General features: G+C 51.6%; 1 long non-coding RNA gene across 1 annotated transcript; it reads left to right on the top strand.

Moving 5' to 3' along the window:
- Positions 1-9254: 9254 nt before the first annotated feature.
- LOC144930231 (uncharacterized) lies at positions 9255-10745 on the top strand. Its single transcript, XR_013635385.1, has 3 exons — positions 9255-9292; positions 9789-9848; positions 10665-10745. It is a non-coding gene; the product is annotated as an uncharacterized LOC144930231 (long non-coding RNA).
- The last annotated feature ends 1823 nt before the right edge of the window (positions 10746-12568 follow it).

The raw sequence follows: 12568 nt of genomic DNA on the forward strand, positions 1-12568 counted from the left end.
CCCGCTGGGCGCCTCCAAGAGGCAATACTTCCCCTCTCGCAAGCACATAGTCTGAGTGTAGCAAAAGTCTTTTAATAACAGAGAGAAACAATGTGGCATTATGTTGGGGAAACACCACCAACAGGATTCATAACACAACCCATGAGCAAAAAAAAACCCACCCCAGGCAAATTGGGGCATGCCCTTTTCCCTTTGGTTCTTGAGTCCAGCAACCCCAAATCACCCAAAGTCCCAAAAGTCCAATGCCCCAAAAGTCTCTGTCCCTGGTCAGGGCAGCCCCAGAGTTCGAAAGTTTATCTGCGGAGCTTTACCTCCCAACCTGGGTGGAAATGGGACGGCGGTAAGAGGCACCTTACGTGATCTGAAGCTAGCTGCCCCATAGCGGCGCTCCACTCTGCCAGCCGCCCCACAAACTCCTTCGCTCAGCTGCGCTCCGCTCCGCCAGCCGCCCCACGAACTCCTTCGCTCAGCTGCGCTCCGCTCCGCTCCGCCAGCCGCCCCACGAACTCCTTCACTCAGCTCCACGGCCCACAAGCAGCTCCTGCCATCCACACACTGCGCCGCGTCGAACTGCTTCACCAGCCATCCCGCAAACTGCTCCACAATATATCTTCAGGCTCCCCCACTACTTAACACAACACTCAGTGATTTCAGCTCTTAGGTGAATTCAGCTTATAATAGGGGAGCCCCAGTGCTGGTGCACTGTCAGCCCAAAGTGAGCTCAGCAGCCTATAACTAGACTTCTAATGAAATCAAAATTAGCTCTGATATTCCACAGTGGAGAGAGGAGGAAGTGCAATTAGCATGTAAGGCCCTCACCAAGGGGCCCATGCCACCAAGTATTAATACTTGTCCCCAGCCTCTCTCCATTCACACAGTTTTGGAACCCATGACCCTTGCCTAGCGAGTGCTACTTAGTTGATGGTGAATCCCTCCATCATAACAAAAGGCCACGTACAGTTCCAAGCACAGTTCCCATAATCAGGGTAATAACAATTTATTCTTCCTGCCCCAATAACAGAGACACTGGGGATCCTACAGCAGCCAAAGTGACCATTTGGGCAGCTATGGTCTCATTCTAGGCGTGGTGGGTGTGCCTATGCAAATGAGATCGGCCCCTGAAGTTCTTTTCCACAACTTGCCACACCTCACCACCAGATGTCAGGGTGGAGCTCATCCTGACACTGCTTACATTATTTATTTAGGCGTATTGCAGCGATGCTTAGGAGCCCAGTCATGGCCCATTGTGCTAGGCTCTGTACCAACACAGAACAAAACCAGAGGCCCTGCTCCAAAGGGTTTGCAATTTATTCAGGGTAAAATCCCCTCCTGTGAAGAGGGCTTGACTGGAACAAAGTGCTGTCCACTGTTCGTGTGTTGGCCATCTGCATGGGGTCAATTTCATCCACACTTCCTGTGACAAATCACTTTCAAAACATTGTAAATAGCCGACGGAAACCACTGTGGGGCTTGGTCCCAATATTTTGATGCTACCGTTCTTTTTCTCTGAGGCCTGATATTTCTATCACGATGGGTTAGATTCTGATTTCCTTCGTCATGTCGAGTAGCACCTTATTCCATGGAGAGTCTCATTAAAGTCAGTGGGTGATGTACATGCATCCCAGGTGAAAGTAACCGGTCTTATTTGCTTCATAACCTGCAGTTATGTCTGAGAGGAAGAACGAGCTTGTGGTTAAAACACACGGGTGGGAGTTTAAAAAATGGGGTCCTCGTCCACAGACAAAGACCTACGATCCACTGGGGTTGAGTTTATTTAATCGTGAATCACTCAATTCCTTTGTTTTCATGTTCTCGTGGTTCATGATGCGTGAGAGCGGCATGGGGAGTAATGTCTGGCAACGTCTAATTTCCTCACTTTCAAAATGCAGGAGCAGATAATTGGGTGCAATTAATATGTAGGAACTCCTACAAACATTGAGTGTTTACTGTTAGGGCAGGTGACCCTTAGCACAGTTCCTACCTTATACATCTCACACGTACTCTGCCAGAACATCCCAAAACACAAGCTTTGCAAGCATCTGTGAGTTGCAGATTAAGCCATTCCCATCTGGCCTTTCGTCTCTTGGTGCTGCCTTTGGCCATTAATGTTCCAGTGATTTCAGGGGAATATACCAGGTCCACTGAGCACCACATCAGGTGTGCTGTACCTAGACTCAGCTAGTGCACAGAGCATCACTGCAGTGGTGTGTTACCTAGACATGGTTGGTACATGTAATAGCCCAAAAGGTAGGTCTTCCTGGACGTACCTGGTATCCTCAGCAACACCACCGGTGAATTCTACATGGACGCACCTGGACAGTTCAGTGACACTCCGACAATTAACACTGGCAATTGCAACATGTGGGCTTTTTTGAAGTAGCAGTAAACCTATGGCACGGTGTGAAATTACATAATAATCCAATTTACGCATCTGGGTGCTTTAAGGGATGCTGTTTTCCTTCAAGCAGGAAAATGCAGATCCAGTTGACGGCCCGGAGTTAACAAGCCGTGTGAGAGTCAGAAGAACGGCTGAGCGACAGAGGCACATGGTAAAGTCCCCTGTTCCCGCCACCTCAGTCCGTTTTGCCTGAACGCAAAGCAATCAACACTGCTTGGAAGGAAGTGGTAATAACTCCTCGTTGTCCCTATACAGGCTCACTCACCTGGTCCCACTGGAGTTCAGAAGTCCCCGGCTGGATATGTGGTAAGCGATGGCTGAATATCTGGAGTGTTTGCAGAGATCGTGCGTATGAGATAGACACGGGGGATAACCGCCCTTGCTGCTTTCTCGCTCATTAACAATAGTAATACCCCTAGGGTGAGGGTGAAACGCTCCCTGTAAATAACGAACAAGCAGCAGCCAAGCCAGTGTCCTTTGGTGTGGCTAAGTGCTCCTCCCAAGAGAGATGGGGAAGGGAAGGGTATGATGCTTAAAGAACACAAGAGGAAAAGAGAAACCCACGTTAATCACTGATGGAACACAATGACCAGCTTTGGGGGGGGTTTGCGTGTGCAACAAATATATCTATAAACTGTATATACATCCCCCCCCCCAATTATACACAGTTGTTTTATTGTGGTTACGTCTGTCAGATTGGACATGTGAAACACTCTAACCAGTTCTTCAGCATTAGAGCAGGGCAAAAATCGGGAGCGGCAGAAGGTCCCTAAAAGTGGGGGGGCCACTGGTGCCCGAACTGTGCCCCCCCTGCTGCCCCTTCCCTCTGAGGCCCCACCCCCGTACCACTCCTTCTCCCAAGGCCCCGCGCCTACCCCACCCTTTTCCCCAAGCCCCTGCCCTCACACCGCCCCTTCCCTCGAGGCCCCACTCCACCTCTTCCCTGCCAAGACCTGGCCCGTGCTCGCTCCTCTCCACCCCCTACCCCATCGCTCCCTTATGGCTGATAAAAGGGGGGGGGGGCTTGGCCCCCTGCCGCCCTGTTCCAGCGCCCTGGCTGGAACTCTCACTATTTCTACATTTGGTTTCATCCCAGATTGGGACAAAGAGTTTGGATATCCAAATTTGTAGTGGAAAAAAATGTGTTATTTGGAAAATGTCAAAATGATTCACTTTGAGTTGGTTCAATGTTAGACTGCATCTTCTTATAGTGCCGCAGTGCCTCATGGGAGTTGTAGTTTGGATGCCACATGCCCTTATTCTCCTTTATTGGCTGGGCTGCCTGGCCAAACTACATCACCCATGATGGACCTCAGTCATGTGACTCTCACAATGCACCATGCACCTCAGTCAGAGGGAACCTGCGCTGTCGGAAAAATTTCTCTCTGATGATTTCTGACCTGCTCGCTTGCCAAAACATGGGCCCCAGTAGAATGCTTGATGAAAACTTTAAAGGGACAGGTCACATTTGGCCTGAAAAGTCAGTTTGGTAAAAACTTTTACAGAACTTAAGACTGATATAAATCATAGAGTCATAGAGTATCAGGGTTGGAAGGGACCTCAGGAGGTCATCTAGTCCAACCCCCTGCTCAAAGCAGGACCAATCTCCAATGTTCCCATGATTTTTTTTTTAAAAAAAACATCTTAGTGGAAATTGATTATTTTAAACAAGAAAGGTTTCCCCTACTATGGCCCTGGTTCTGCAGCTCGTCTGGTGGAGGGTCCTCTCAGACTGCATGAATAGGAGCACTATTTTTTGTTAAGGAGGAGCAAGATACTGTGATGAACCTATTGCCATCCCTATGAGGGCAGAGTTAAGATGACACAGTTGTGTGTGAAGGAGCATCTTAACTGGGCATTTCCTGCTTTATGTACGTTCCTTGTTGGGATTTTGTCTTGCAATGCCAACATTCTTTATGGGGAGAGGTGTGGAGACCTCAACTGAGCATTTACTACTTTTCTAACCATTGGGTTTGGGGCTCTGAAACCTTTTATTCCTCAAGTGCATGAGGAGCAGAAGCCACCTGAACTCCAGGTAAGCAGGCTTGTTGTGAGTCTATCCTAAAGTTTCACTTGTTTTCCTTTTCATTGCACTTGACCACACTGAAAAATCAGACAATGGGCTACATTCTGCTCTCGGTCCCCACAGCCTAATTTTGGAACAGCTCCAATGAAATCCTTTTTGTGTCATTTGCCCCTATGTTCAATTGGATAAGGCTGCTGCTAAGTGACCCCAGATAAGTGTTCACTGATTCCTGCTAAGATGTAACCTGTCCATTACATGCACCCAATTCACCACGGTCGGCATCGGGATGCAGTAAGAATGAATTGTTGCATTGATCGTGAGAGGTATAACGTGCCTCCATGTTCAAATAGTTCTTTTCCACGTCTTATGGATGAAATATCTCTGAGATACGAAATATTAGCATGCAATCATATGCTCTCCTCTGAAAACCTCCTCTTCTTTTTTATTGAATTCAAGACATATCCAGGACCTCAAGGCGCAAGGAGGATCAAGGTAATATATTTATTTTATAGAGCTGTTACTACAGCTCCGTGCGTGTTAGATGCAGCTGGTTCTTCGTCATTCTATCCATAATCTCCTGTTTGATTGTGGGGGGGCTCTATTTTCTTTTTGCAGAAGCAGGAGTCAGACACGGTGGATCCAGAACAGGTGCCGTTCCAAGGTCAAAAGGTCTGAGTTTTTCTTTAATGTTTTAACAAAACAAACAAACAAAAACCCCACCCCCACAGAATTGGAGCTCCGTTGTAAAGCTGAGTTGAAAAGCCTTTACTTAAAGACAAATTAAATCCTTTAAGATCCCAAATAATCATCAGCCTATTGGGCCTGACTCCCCATGGCCCTATGTCTTGTAAAGCCATTTACACTGGAGCAAAGTGGGGTGTCGGCTCTTTTTGCTATTTATTATTTGTATTTTGGTACCATCTAAAAGCCTCAGCTGAGATCAAGGGCCTCTTGTGCAAGGTGCTGTACATGCATATGAAGAGTTTCAAGTCTCAATACATCATACAGAGAAAAGTGGGAGAAAGGAGGTAGTATTATCCCCATTTTACAGATGGGCAGCTGAGGTGCAGGAAGTTCAAAGTGTATGGCTACACTGCACACTAAGCCCAGGCTTTGACTCAGGTTTGAGCCCAAGCCCTGCTTCCGTCCACACACAAATCAGTCTGACTTGGGTCAACCAGCACTCAGGACCTGGGTTCTGTGACTTGGCTCCAAGCCCTGTTATTTTGCACTGTGGATGCCGATCTGAGCCAGAAGATCTGTGTAGTGCAGTCTGGATGTGTCAGCATGGCTATGAGATCCAGGTGCAGCAGTAGTAAGCCACAAAGCAGTGGGGATGCCCAGGCATAGGCTTGGAAACACCAAGTGCACAAACTCAGCTCCCACAGACCCGGGTTTACAATGTAGGGTAGACATAACCTCGGCTGGCCCAGGGTCACTGTGGCAGTTGAGGGGATGCAGTGGTGCCTCATTTGTTAGTGTTGCTCTCCGTGTTTGCAGGAGAAACCCAAATGCAGATCCTAGCAGGTGAAAATCATCACTGGAGCTTAGCTCGCGATGATGCCATCACAAGGAGCACCAGCCCTCATGCAAATTACAGCCCTGCCTGGGGGAAACTCCCTCTGATTGGCTGCCTCCCCCACTTCCCTGCCCTCTGGGGAAGAGCAGCCAGTGAGGGCTGCTGCACGAAGCAGGCAGAGCTCTCGCGCTGCCCCTCAGGAGACGTAGCCCGGCCTATGGAAGAGGCCCCTAAACTACAACTCCCATGAGGCACTATGGCAACATTTCCAAATAGTTCCAGTTTTCAGCCAGTATTTTTCGGCCTCAAATTTCCACCAAATAATCAAAAATTTCCTTGGAAATTTCAGACGAGAAGGGATTTGCGGTTTTTTGGTTGAAATTTTCTTCGCGGGGGAAAATAAATCACATTTCACCCAGTTCTACCCTATAGGCCCCTCTCCCTGTGTTAGAATAACAGCCAATCTCCCTTGTTCCCACCCACACCACAACGAACGTACCTCTGCCCCCTCCATCATCTCTCTACTCTAACTCTGTGTATTTCCATTGTGCCCATCACTGTGGTATCTCGGCATCAACTTGACAGATTCAGGGCTCTGGTCAATCACTGAGGTTAGCACAAAGGAGTGAACAGCAGCTTTTTGGTTTATAGGGAGAAAAGGGATCTCCCGGAGCCAGAGGAGACAAAGGAGAAAAGGTACCTTTCGATTGTTTTGTGCGTTGAAGCAATTTTTGACACAGGGAGTGACTCCCTGGCTAGATGACCTGGCTATCCATTGCCAGCCGCCTACTAACTGAAGTCCTAGGTGGATCTGGAGTCCGGGAGATTTAAATGGGGCCCCAATTGCTACGAGAGTGGTCTGTGTCGGCACATATGTAATTCGTTAAAGATCAAGTGCCAATAGATAGTGCCCAAGAATACATCTGCCCTTTCTCTTGCAGACCTGAGTTCCCTACTGCCTTGGGCCTTCTGTTTGTGCAAAACGGGGGTGCAGTGCTACCAGCTCGGAATGGGGAGCGTCTCACAGCCTCTTTGCACTGGTGGAAAGGACGGTGGAAGGTGCAAGGCAGTGGGACGTGGGCCCAGTCGGCCCGGCTCAGCAGCAGACCTCAAGCAGGATGCCCTGAGGTTGTTGCTGTGCTGATCCAGGAGCTCGTAGCAATGCATTGTACTAGGGGATGTGGCCTTTTTTGTTTCACAGATTGCTCTAGACCAGGGGTGGGCAAACTTTTTGGCCCGAGGGCCACATCGAGGAATAGAAATTATATGGTGGGCCAAGAATGCTCACAAAATTGGGGTTGGGGTGTGGCAGGGGGTGCGGGCTCTGGGGTGGGGCTGGGGATGAGGAGTTTGGAGTGTAGGAGGGTGCTCTGGGCTGGGACTGAGGGATTCGGAGGGTGGGAGGAGGATCAGGGCTGGGGCAAGGGTGCGGGAAGGCGTGCAGGTTCCGGCTGGGGGTGCGGGCTCTGGGGTGGGGCTGGGGATGAGAGGTTTGGGGTGCAGGGGAGTGTTCCGGGCTGGGATTGAGGGGTTTGGAGAGTGGGAGGGGGATCAGGGCTGGGGCAGGGGGTTGGAGCATGGGGAGAGGCTCAGGGGGTGCAGGTTCTGAGTGGCGTTTACCTCAAGCAGCTCCCGGAAGCAGTGGTATGTCCCTTCTCTGGCTCCTACACGGAGGCGCGGCCAGGCGGCTCTGCACGCTGCCCCATCTGCAGGCACCGCTTCTGCAGCTCCCATTGGAGCGCTGGAGGGGGCCATTGGAGCACGTAGGCACCGGAGCAGGGCCATGCCAGCTTCTGGGAGCCGTGTGGTACGGCCCCTGACCCTGTGCCATGGCCAGAGCGCCGGAGAGGGGCTGAGCCACGTGGTGCAGCCCGCAGGCCGTCGTTTGCCCACCCCTGCTATAGAGAAATAAACAAGGTGGAAATATTCAAATGTTTCAGAATGTGAAGGAGAGGGGAACGTGCTTCTCAGTCAGGGCAGGGAAGCAGCACAAAGAGTCTTGCAGCAATCTCACTGCAGACCAGGAGAGACGATGGGCTGGTGTGAACCCAGGGTGAAGAGCGGGAGGTACATGGGATCATACAACAGTTCCCACCAACTGTCGGTGAAAGACCATGCTGGACAGGGCTTTTAAGCCACGTGTCCAGCATCTAGGGCCACTGAAGTGGATTGCACTGAGTCTATGCCATGCCATTTGTATCCAGTGAGTGGGCTGATGCATAAACCAGGATGGGAATGCCACGACTCGGCCAGCAATCATGAGATTGCTAAAAGTTTGGTGGCGCAATAAGGTCGCCAGTGAGCATAGACTGAACGTCTAGCTAGACCCCCTTAAGGAACTAGTTAGGGATCGACCTGGTTGGCATTCAATCCTCAGGGAGGCTGCATGCCTTTGGGATAATGATGATCGGAAAGCTGGCTGGGCCACCAGTTCTACATATTCTGCAGTAAGTGCAGTCGAAGGCATGTCGCTGTAAAAGTGTCTTGGGAGCGAGGAGGGAAGAAACTGCAAGAATCAGAATGGTTTGCTCGAGGGGTTGCATCATTAAATGGTCACACTGCAGAGCTGCCTGTGATGTGCATGCTCTGTAGTGAGGGAGATGAGGAAGGACTGAGCATCTGTAAGAGGTGATGTTGTCTTCTTGCCAGGGGAGATGGGGGAGCCGGGAGAGAACTTGAGCTGCAAAGTCTGGATCTGGATCCAGATCAGAAGTTTCTTATGGTCTGACTGCTGGGATCCAGCCTGTGGGTTTTGCCGATAGGAAAGATAAAAACTCAGGTCCAAATTCCCCCAGTGTTTGGGTCATTCAGACCCTCTTTAGTTCAGGCCTAGCTCTAGTACTGACCAGATCCACAGTGAATTTGGAAGAGCAGGCTGCTGGCCTAACGTTGTTTGTTCCTGGTGCTTAAGAGTTCCTTTGAAGCTGCTTCCTACAGACAAGAGCTCCTGGATTTTAACCCCCAAAGCAGTGATTCTGTCCCTAAAAACCACTCGTTCATATCTGCCTAGGACCTGCTGGTGATTCCAGGGGTAAGTCTGGAGGGAAGATCTATGGCTTATCTGTATACACTTAGGATCATGCAGCTAGTGCTCTCCGTCCCTTTTCCCCCACGACCATGCTTCCTGTGCCCTCGTGGTGAGTGGAAGCAGCGGTTTCTAGCCCATAGTTATGACCAGTCAAAGATTCTCTGCGCCCCTTGCAGATTACACAGAAATCTCTGACCTGGTTCCTGATCCCCTGCAGGGCATATTTCTCCCAGCCCTCTTCCCCAGCCATGATCACGGGCTCTGTAACTTTCTCTTCATTCCTAGGGCACTAAAGGAGACAGAGGAGAAAATGGTCAAAAGGTAAGAAGCGACTTTGGCACCATACTCAAGGACTCTCCTAGGATTAGGGTTAGGTTGCTGTTCTTACACCATTAGAATTCATGTGTGCTGTCCCTTCCTGGCTCTTCTCTGTACACAAAAGGGCTTTGTTCAGTAATGCCGCGTTTTTAGATCTAATCACTGTAGATGATCAGCTGCTGCCTGCCGCTGTCTCTTGTGTTTTCTCCAGCATTGAGCTGTTCAGCTTCTCTCTGTAGTTCTCTCCCTCCGGGAGTGGGCCATATAACTCTCCTCCCTCAATGGCGGATGAAGCAGCCTTAGATCCATCTATCTGTCAAGCATCTTGGGTGGGTTCTGTAGCTCCTGTCCCTGGAGTATTGACTTCAGCAGGAGTTGGATTGGGCCTGAAGTGAGCAGCACGTAGTGATGTGTCCAGTATGATTTTGACAGGCCCACGATGGAGGACGTGGTGTGTTTCTGATTGTTCTTGATCTCCTCCCCTTGTCTCTCTTTACAGGGAGAACCAGGAATTGGGTTCAGAGGCCCCGCTGGTCAGGCTGGGCCCCCTGGGCATAAGGTAAGCATATAGGATCTCACTTTGTCTGCACATCATCCAACATGCTCTCTCTTTGTGCCCCTTGCTGATAGCACAACTACCATGCAGGCAGGCACCAAGGGTCCGTGGGGCTCACTGGGGCTTGCAAAGATGCGCTACCGAAGCCAGTCGAGGCTCTGGAGGGCAAGACCACCCATGTGTTCCAAACGCACAGCTCCAGGGAGCTGTCTCCTGCACGGCACCGTTTCACACCAGACCTTTCCTTTGGGGTGGGCAGATGGAGGGTCATTTTACCATTGCCAGAGCGCGATGCTGAAGAATCGGGGCAAAGCCTATTAGCCAGCCTGCACTTGTGAGATTCCAGGACTGACATAAAGGGGGCACTGCAGGCATGTCAGGATTTGGGGGCATTGGTGGAGCCATTTTGTTTCTGGAATAATAGAGGTGAGCTCGCAGGTCAGCGTTAAGATGCTCTGGCAGAGCTGTGTGGAGCATCGGGGCTGCAGTGGCTGGGAGGGTGGGGTGCTGCTGCAGGGCAGAGGTGGGAGTGTGAGGTGTGTGGGAGCCGAGGACTGGGGCGGTGGGGGGTGTTGCAGGTCTCATGAGGGCAGCAGTGCACAGAGGTGCCTGTCAGCCCTGTGCCTGGCTCAAGCCAGTGTCATTAGGCCCTTCCTTGCACTCAGTGGACTCGCCAGTTAAATCTGGAAGGAGCAGTAGATGACAAGGGAGCTGAGAACCCCTTGCGAGTAGCCTGCTGGTCATGGCTACAATAAGCTGTGTTACTGGGGAGTCCACTGTTCGCGTTGTGACTACAGCCACACGATTGCTTTGCAACAGGGGGAGCCCGGGGCCCCGGGACCTCCGGGAGTGCAGGGCATCCAGGGTATTCGTGGCAACCCTGGCATTTCAGGATCGCTGGGAGAGAGAGGCGCCCCGGGTCCACCTGGCATGCCAGGGCAGAAGGTAGGTGACGTGTCCTGGGCACTAGAGAGCGAGTGTGGTGGTGGGGGCGAGAGAGGACTGCATTGTACCCACAATCGCAAGGCACAAGGGTGCGAACAGATGCTGAGGCTCTGTGAGAAGACGTGTGGTGGGAGGGACCTCACGTAACGTGGGACAACCAGTCCCAAGGGCCCCTACCGTTCCCCCATAGCCAGCTGAAATCGTGCCTGGGAGATTCAGGAGGCAGAGCTGTTCTCGGCACACGTCCTGCTGCCGGAGCACGAAGCCCTTCCTCCCCGGGAAACGGCTGTGTCACCCTGACACAGGCTGGATTCCAGGCTAACCAGACTCAGTGCTACAAGCCCAGCAGTTTCAGTGCGGTGAGCAAGCTGTCGTGTTGTGAGCGAACAACAGCGTGATGCACGGGGACAGTTTACCCTTGCCAGGCGCTGCTGGGATTGGGATGTTCCTTTGCTCGGCTGTTCCATGCGACACCGAGAGCAGTCCCCGGCGTTGAATCGTTAGGGCGCTTGGAAGCTGCTGTCTGTAATGTTAGACCGCGTCAGCCAGTCCAGCCCAGGAAAAACAAACAGTAGCCCCCTCCCGAGCAGTGCCTCCCTTGCATGATGCCCAATCACTGTTCCCACCTGCCCTCCAGCAGTGGTTCACTCTTTCCCCCTCTTCCCCATGTTTATTAACTCTCTGAGGCTGTGAAGCCACAGGGGACCATCTAAGCTGACCCCCTGTGTAACACAGGCTGGAGAACGTCACCCTCGAGATTCCAGCATCAAGCCCAGACCTGGTCTGTGAGCTAGAGCATCTCGTCTCTGTCAGCTTGTGCGGATGGTAGCACGCTGGAGAATCTCAAATGACCTACTCAACAATCGAACCTAGGGATGGTCAGACTGCATCAGACCCACGCTCCACCTAGCTCAGTAGCCTATCTCTGACATTGCCCAAACAAGCTTTCTCCCTTGGATGGATCTCCAGATCTGTCTACAGAGCCAGCCACCCTCTGGGCCCAAAGGGATTTTGTTTTTAATTCCTAGAAACGCCCAGAGTTGCTCAGTGTGATCTGGGGAGGTGGAGGCCATTCCTCTGCCACCCCCTCTATTAACCCAACCCCCTGCCCAGTTGCCTTATGACCATTGTAAGATTCTTCTACTGTCTAGGCCATTTACTGCCCAGGTCCCTCTTGCTGGCCGTCTATGGGGAAACTGTAGGGGGGGACCCACCCCTCTGAGGGGCGGCCCCTTTGAGTACATTTGGGGGCAAAGAGCAACTCGCCATCAAAGTTATCTCCCTCTTAATGGTTTTTCTGTTCAAAGGGGGAACGTGGTAAGAGAGGCAGGAATGGATCCACTGGGCCAGCAGGACCTCCCGGGCCCCCGGGAAAACAGGTGACCTTTGGTTATTTTTCACTGTTGCATTCTTTGAACAAGCTACGTGTACCCGTGTTGTTGTATATTATGTGCGTTCCCCAGTCATGGGCCAGGCTCCCGTCGGGCTAGGTGCTGTACAAACACAGATCCTTCGTGCACAGACCCCAGACTGTGAGGGGGTGTCCTACACAGGGGCTGGGATGGGACGGTGCCTGGATCCTTCCACATGCAGATTTGGCCTCGGGTCAGGAGTGAGGCCCAAGGTCACGACAGGGAAGTTGGTGCTGCCGGCACCCAGGCTGTATCTGTCCCGTGGAGGGAGGGCGGGCTTTGTTCTCTGGCTCTCAGCCCAGTTCTTTTCACCCGCGCTGAATTCCTTTTACTGGGTGTATTACAACCTGCCTGCCGCTCGCCGGC

Source organism: Lepidochelys kempii, chromosome 1 (assembly GCF_965140285.1).
Source record: "Lepidochelys kempii isolate rLepKem1 chromosome 1, rLepKem1.hap1, whole genome shotgun sequence".
Lineage (NCBI taxonomy): Eukaryota > Metazoa > Chordata > Testudines > Cheloniidae > Lepidochelys > Lepidochelys kempii.